Below are 8280 nucleotides of genomic sequence, written 5' to 3' on the forward strand. Positions count from 1 at the left end.
CAAAGCTTGCAGCTGCTACCCCCACACGGACAAACACCACACAGTTGATGGTATTTAATACCATCAACACACAGAAGTTGTGTGAGATGCAGAATTTGTGTTCCACACAGGAAAGAGCAGTCTGGAAGGCAAAGGGATATGGCCAGGAGTCCTCAGGGCTCTGGACGGATGGACATGGTAAACCAGTGGCCCCCAGGGCATACCTTCCATGTCTGGCTGAAGCAGCTCACGGGCTGACTCATCTAGGCAGGGAGGGGATGTGCAAATTGGTAAGAGCATACTGGTGCGCCCCAGGATTCTCCTCTCATGCGGGTAAAAGAGCAATGTCATGCCTTACCTGTCTGAGAAAGAATATTGGAAAAGCAATACCTACAGAACCATCCCATATCCCACCTGCCGGCGGCCCTTTTCAGGTAATACAAATTGACTTCATTCAATTGCCCCCATGTCGAAATTTGAAATATGTACTTGTCTGTATAGATGTTTTCTCGAATTGGGTCGAAGCTTTTCCAGCAGCTACAAATACTGCCATGTTTACAGCTAAGAAAATTGTGCAGGAATTTGTATGTAGATATGGTATCCCTAGAATCATTGAAAGTGATAGGGGTACCCATTTTACAGGTGATGTCTTTCAAGGAATGTGTAAATTAATGGGTATTGATAGCAAGCTGCACACTCCGTACCGTCCACAGGCGAGTGCGAAGGTCGAAAGAGTGAACAGCACTATTAAAAATAAATTGAGTAAAGTAATGGCAGAGACAGGATTGACGTGGCCAGAAGCTTTACCCATTGTTTTGTATAGCATCAGAACCACTCCCAGGTCCCCTCTTAATCTGTCTCCTTTTGAAATTCTGTTTGGTCGACAACCGCACGTCATGATTAACCCTCAGGATGATTTGAAATGTAACAATGAAGTAACTGTAAAGTACTTGATTAACATGAGTAAACAGTTGAGGAATCAAAATGATAATCTGAAGTTGGTGATTCCTGATTTACCAGATAGTAATTGTCATGACATTGAACCTGGGGATTATGTAATGATACGAAATTTTCTACGCTCAGGTTGTCTTATTGATAGATGGGAAGGACCATACCAGGTCTTATTGACCAGCACCACAGCATTGAAGGTTGCTGAGAGAGAGACTTGGGTCCATTCGTCCCACTGCAAAAAGGTTGCTGATCCAGAGAAGTCCCGTGATAAGGAACAGACGGTAGAGGTTGTATCACTGGAGTGTCTGTTCCAGGAGGACTGAGGCGGCACCTGAGCCTTGAAGACCGAAAGCAGTTGTCGACTCCCTTCTCCCTTTTATTGTTTTTCTCCACTTCCCAGCCCCTCTCCCTTAAAATTTCTTTTTCCCCCTTCTCATTCTTCTCTATTTCCTCCTCAAAGATGGACTTGCCCCAAGAGACTGTGATCCGGATTTTGATGTTAACCATGATGTTGACCAGAGCAGTCTGTTCCGGCGAGAGTACCATAGAGGTCGAGAGAGGTTCTGGAATGGGTTCCGATTATGATGATGGAGGCGTAGTTTTCCAAGATCAACCAAACCAACAAGCAAAGATACAAAGACCCCCTTGGACGAGGAAGCTGACGAGACGAGATGTATACAGACAACGGATTGACCAAAGAAGAAGATTTGACAACTTTAAATATGGACACTTGATGAACTTTGCCATGGATCCCCAGTTTCCCTAGTATTTTTAAACTCACGCTAGCCCAACATTTTTTGTAAATCTTATGGCTCAGACATTTGCCATAAGTGTTCTTTATCTTCATCTCTACAACCCTCAGGTAACGACACACATAGACGATAGGGAATACAGGCACAGATATCAGCAACCACATACCTCCCCCATTCATGTATCATCAACTAAAATGTGCATCCCCATTTTGTTACAACCACAGCCGAAATGAGCTCGGTAGAGTTTGACAGCCCATCCACAGACCTGTACCACAGGATAAGAAGGAATTCAAATGTATACTTCGCAATACCTCGAAGCTTGATTTACCACACGTACGGCACGATGATACATGACCCTCCAAACATGGACTCATACACACATGCTTCTACTTTCTCACTAGGTCATACCCTTTTCACACCTAATCCTCTCTTCTTCCTTACCCCACCATGGAAATCAATTAACCCCTGACTTACATTTTTCTCCTTAAATGTTTTGTGGCAGTTATTATTGACTGCCAAAGGGTGGACTGTCAAAGTCAGAAAAATGTCTCAATGCACGTTGCCATATTTGCACCGCACACTGGTCCACGCTGCGCGTGCGTACGCTCTCCCGTGGAGGCGCATACCCGCAATAGCGTGCACTCGCAGGCGCGGTATGCGTATTTACGGTAGAGTTTATATAGTCGTAGCGTGCGACTCATTCGTTACATATTTTCACAATTAATGTAGTTTATAGATCATGGTCCCTTTGATAGATTCTGAAAGTTTGGTTAAAATACAATGTCCCAGAGCTGAGGAATCCCTCTTTATATCGTACGAAGGGTCTAACAGGAATCATACAGCAGTGTTTGGTACCCATCGGAAGAGTATTTAATTAGTAATATTCCGGTGTTGGTTTGGAGCGTATTAATCGCTCGTGCGAATAGTTATGGACATAAGAAGTTTATGTCCATTTCTATTATTTACACATACTCAGGTATGCGGCGGGAAACCCAGTTTCCCACCCACCTGAGCTGTTGGAAATCGTCACAGCCCACCTGTATGAATCACCCTATGACCTTTTGTTATGATGCAGGGCCGAATTCCTTCGGCCAATGGACAATGGGATTGTAGGACCAGGAGATTGCATTGTGTGTGGGGCATAAATAGGCAGGCCGACCACATCCAGCTCTCACTCTCTCATCAACGGTTATCTGCTGATAGCCGGGAGCTGGATATCGAGGCGCAGGCGATCATACCCTTTGTGCGTAAGTTTCTCTCCGTAATCATTGTCTTTCTGTGAGCCAATTTCTCTCTCTCTCTCTCTATCTCTCTCTCTCCTCTTTTCTCTTATGTCTCTCATAGTATTATAGCATTGTATTGTATTGCATTTAGGTCAGAGTAGTATTGTCTTTTTTGTATTTATTGTTTAGTTCTGTGGTTAGGAAGTCTCTGTTATATTGTAGTGTATCATTTGTACTGTTATCCCCTTTTACAAGTATATTAGATATAATACAGTTAATAGGCTTTGGAACCTAAACCAGTACCTGTGTATTTTCTATAGTGTTAAGTGTTCACTTGAGCGTCGGTGACGCTCAAGCAGCTTTGTAGTTAGTCGGGTTACACAAGGTTGCACTTACACCCTGTACTCACATTAAGGTATTCAGTGTATTTCATTGGTATAAGGTTTTATCATAAAGGTATAGTGTTGTGAGCGTCTGCATCGCTGGTGACCTCCTCGTGGTCTCGAGCGTACGCTAAGCTACAGCGAATCATTCCCCTAGACATAACCAATAACGTGTCCTGTGATCACTGGGCCGCGAGCGAACGTGACGCTTGAGCGTCTCGCCTACGGCTGAGCGATCGTTACGCAGATAGCGTATCATTACGGTACTTCTTAAGTAAACAGCGTACAGTGTTCTTAGCTTCATAAAGGGTTGTTTATACGACAAAGGAATTTAGCATTGTCACATCAGACGCTGCCCAGCTGGAGATGTATGTATACCATTATAACATCTCATATTACAGAATATAGAAAAAGCGTTTCTACATATCTATGTGTACATTTTGTGCTTGTTCATCAGATATAGTTTAAACATTTGATAATTCTTCTTTTTCTGTTTAGTATAACAATTTATGCTGCCCTGCCGGAGATGTAAGTATATCATTATATCATATTATAGAATATAGAAAAAGCATATTTGCAAATCTATATACAAGTGTTAAGCTTGAGCATCAGATATAGGTGTAACTTTTTACTATTATTATCCTTTTCCTCTATGTCTAGTACACCATCTGCGTACTCCGAGCAGGAGAGGTATGTACACAGGGCCGGCGCTACCTCTAGGCAGCTTTAGGCAGCTGCCTATGGGCGGCGACCACTGGAGGGCGGCACTGCACACTGAATGAATCAGACGCTTTATCACCCTGCTGACAATTGTTCAACATGAGTTCAACGTGAGTGGGTCATCCCCCTGCCCCCGTCCACCCGCTCCCCAATGTTACCTCCAGTGTTTGCAAATACGTGCCAGGGTAGGTGGGTCCCCTGGGACGCGCTGCACGGATATTGGTTTGTTTTAATGATTGATGTCTCCCTTGCCCGACTGCAGAAGTGGAGGAGGAGCCAGCCTGCGAGGGGGACAGCAATCATTAAAATAAACCAATATCAGTGCAGCGCGTCCCAGGGAAGTTTGTATAGCCCTCCCTCCCTCTCTCTTCCCTCCTCCCCCCGGGAAACTAAGGAACAACAGCGCCGACGTTCTTCACATCACCCTCCAACAGTGGTTACCTACGATGATGTTCCAGCACAGCACACAGAGGAAATGTGCAGTGCAGAACGATGTAAGGTAACTCACACTGGCTCTGTCTGTTCTGCTGTGACATACACTCACATTCACTCACATTCAGGCTGAAGCACCAGGCAGCGCTCCGTCTCCAGCTTCGGCTGACCGGTCACTGCTCCCTGCTGCACGTGTACAGAAACACTGACTGAAGCAATGCATAGTACACAGTAGTGTCTGCCACAGCTTCTTGGAATCTGTTACACTGCCCCCCCCCCATGGGAATCTGTGACTGTTAACACCTTATCCCCCAGGACAATCTCAATTTGCAGAGAAACTTCAGCAATGTAGTTCTGGTTTCTGCTATTGGTTTAGAAAGGTTCACAATACACAGAAAGTTCTATTCAGGAGCATCATACAGAGAAGGTGTAGGTGCGGTATATAGAGATGGTGTAGGTTCGGTATATAGGGATGGTGTAGGTTCGGTATATAGGGATGGTGTAGGAGCGGTATATAGAGATGGTGTAGGTTCGGTATATAGGGATGGTGTAGGAGCGGTATATAGAGATGGTGTAGGTTCGGTATATAGGGATGGTGTAGGTTCGGTATATAGAGATGGTGTAGGTGCGGAATATAGAGATGGTGTAGGTTCGGTATATAGGGATATGGTGTAGGAGCGGCATATAGAGATGGTGTAGGTGCGGCATATAGAGATGGTGTAGGAGCGGTATATAGGGATGGTGTAGGAGCGGTATATAGAGATGGTGTAGGTTCGGTATATAGGGATGGTGTAGGAGCGGTATATAGAGATGGTGTAGGTTCGGTATATAGGGATGGTGTAGGAGCGGTATATAGAGATGGTGTAGGTTCGGTATATAGGGATGGTGTAGGTTCGGTATATAGAGATGGTGTAGGTTCGGCATATAGTGATGGTGTAGGTGCGGTATATAGAGATGGTGAAGGTATGGTATATAGAGATGGTGTAGGTGCGGTATATAGTGATGGTGTAGGTGCGGTATATAGTGATGGTGTAGGTGCGGTATATAGTGATGGTGTAGGTGTGGAATATAGAGATTTTGTAGGTTCGGTATATAGGGATGGTGTAGGTGCGGCATATAGAGATGGTGTAGGTGCGGCATATAGGGATGGTGTAGGAGCAGTATATAGGGATGGTGTATGAGCGGTATATAGAGATGGTGTAGGTGCGGTATATAGGGATGGTGTAGGTGCGGTATATAGGGATGGTGTAGGTGCGGTATATAGGGATGGTGTAGGAGCGGTATATAGAGATGGTGTAGGTTCGGTATATAGGGATGGTGTAGGAGCGGTATATAGAGTTGGTGTAGGTTCGGTATATAGGGATGGTGTAGGAGCGGTATATAGAGATGGTGTAGGAGCGGTATATAGAGATGGTGTAGGTGCGGCATATAGGGATGGTGTAGGAGCGGTATATAGAGAAGGTGTAGGTGCGGCATATAGAGAAGGTGTAGGTGCGGTATATAGAGAAGTTGTAGGTGCGGCATATAGGGATGGTGTAGGTGCGGTATATAGAGATGGTGTAGGTGCGGCATACAGAGAAGGTGTAGGTGCGGTATATAGTGATGGTGTAGGTGCAGTATATAGTGATGGTGTAGGTGCGGTATATAGAGATGGTGAAGGTATGGTATATAGAGATGGTGTAGGTGCGGTATATAGAGAAGGTGTAGGTGCGGTATATAGTGATGGTGTAGGTGCGGTATATAGAGATGGTGTAGGTGTGGTATATAGAGATGGTGTAGGTGCGGTATATAGAGAAGGTGTAGGTGCGGCATATAGAGATGGGACCCAGAAACAGTGGAATAGGACCCCATTTTTTTTAAGTAATGGGTCACTGGGACCCACAAGCTTTTTTGCTCACTGCGATCTCCCCCCCCCGTGCAATTATGCTCCTGAATGTTACTTCCTCCTCTCTGCATCATTACCAGCACCCCCCCCCTCCCGCGATTGTGCTCACAAATGTTACCCGCTGCCTACCCACCTCCTGCATCTTGTGCTGCCAGGGCCAGGCTGTGGAGGGTCAAGACCTCCCCTTTGCACTAAAAACACAGCAACATTAGGACCCGGGACATCCTCAATGACCATGCGCCCTCCCGCCCCCGGCTGTTGCTGCTGTGTGGCTGATACTGACATTGAGCTGCCCTGAGCCGCTGAACAGCTGTCACACCAGCTGCAGCTACTGTACCACACTTTTCCAGTTATCTGGATAGACACATAGCGGCTGCGGATGACATCTGCCTCCCGGGCTCCTCCCAGCCAGCTGCGCAGTGCAAGGTGGCACTAGGTGAGCACTACTGGGTGCATTGTTTGTGTGTGGGTGACGTGGGTTACATTGGGTGAATGCTGTATATGGGTGCCAGTGAATGACTGCTGTGTGTGGGTGACATTGGGTGACTGCTGTGTGTAAATGTGTGCGACAGTGGGTGACTCCTGTGTGAGTGACTGTGCTAAGTTTAAATTGCCACCATATCTGCCGTGGTGCTCCTGATTTCAGATGTCTATGTTGGGAAAGGAGCTGCATTGGATGAGAAATTGCATTGGGGAGAGGGGCTAGGGGTTAAAGAAAAGAAAGCTAGTGAGAGGTGTGGGGCTGAGAGAAGGAATCAGGTAGGCAGTGGGGCAAGGATGCAGGCAGGGAGTGAAACAAGCAATGAGAGGTGCGGGGAATGAGGGGGGGGGCAGGGGTTGAGAGGGAAGGAGCCGAATGGGTAGCAGGCAAAATGCAAGGAGTAAGTAAAGGTGAGAGACACAGGCATTCAGACACCAAGGAGAGCAAGTGGTTTTTTTTTTGGGGGGGGATTGGGGGGGGTGGGGGGGGTTAGGCTGAAGTTTTGCCTAGGGTGCCGAGATACCTTGCACCGGCCCTGTATGTACATCACTATAACATATCATATTATAGAATATAGAAAAGCATATCTACGTTTCTAAGTAAAAATGTTGTGCTTTGTGCATCCGATAAAGTTTAAACTTTTTATTATTATTCTTTTCCACTGTGTAGTTCAACATCTGACGCCGTCCTGCCGGAGAGGTATGTGTATCATTGTAACATACCATATTATAGAATATAAAAAAAGTGTTTCTACTGGTCTATGTACAAATGTTATGCTTGTGCATCAAATATATTTAAACTTTTTATTATTATTCTTTTCCTCTATGTCTAGTACACCATCTGTGTCCTCCATGCAGGAGAGGTATGTATATCATTATAACATATTGTATCATAGAATATAGAAAAAGCATATCTACGTAGCTATGCATAAATGTGATTAAGCATCAGATATAGTTTAAACTTTTTATTATTATTATTATTATTATTATTATTCTTTTCCTCGGTGTAGTATAACATCTGACCCCACCCTGCTGGAGAGGTATGTATATCATTATAACATATCATATTATAGAATATAGAAAAAGCGCATCTGTAAATCTATGTACCAAGGTAATGCTTCAGCATCAGATATAGTTGTAACTTTTTATTATTATTCTGTGCCTCTATAGTACACCATATGTATCCTCCGAGCAGAAGAGGTATGTATATCATTATAACATGTATTATAGAATATAGAAAAAGTGTAAATGTGCTTGTGCATCAGATAGAGTTTAAACATTTGATAATTATTCTTCTTTTCCTTTGTTTAGTATAACATTTTATGCTGCCCTGCCAGATATGTAAGTATACCATTATATCATATTATAGAATATAGAAAAAGTGTATCTACATATCTATGTACAAATGTGCTTGGGCTTCAGATATAGGTTAAACTTTATATTATTATTATTTTCCTCTGTGTAGACCACCATCT

General features: G+C 44.5%; 1 long non-coding RNA gene across 1 annotated transcript; it reads left to right on the forward strand.

The window, feature by feature from the left end:
* The first annotated feature begins 7636 nt into the window (after positions 1 to 7636).
* On the forward strand, positions 7637 to 8005 carry LOC134943295 (uncharacterized). Its single transcript, XR_010181449.1, has 3 exons — positions 7637 to 7668; positions 7816 to 7845; positions 7976 to 8005. It is a non-coding gene; the product is annotated as an uncharacterized LOC134943295 (long non-coding RNA).
* Positions 8006 to 8280: the final 275 nt, after the last annotated feature.

Source organism: Pseudophryne corroboree, chromosome 7, assembly GCF_028390025.1.
Source record: "Pseudophryne corroboree isolate aPseCor3 chromosome 7, aPseCor3.hap2, whole genome shotgun sequence".
Taxonomy (NCBI): domain Eukaryota; kingdom Metazoa; phylum Chordata; class Amphibia; order Anura; family Myobatrachidae; genus Pseudophryne; species Pseudophryne corroboree.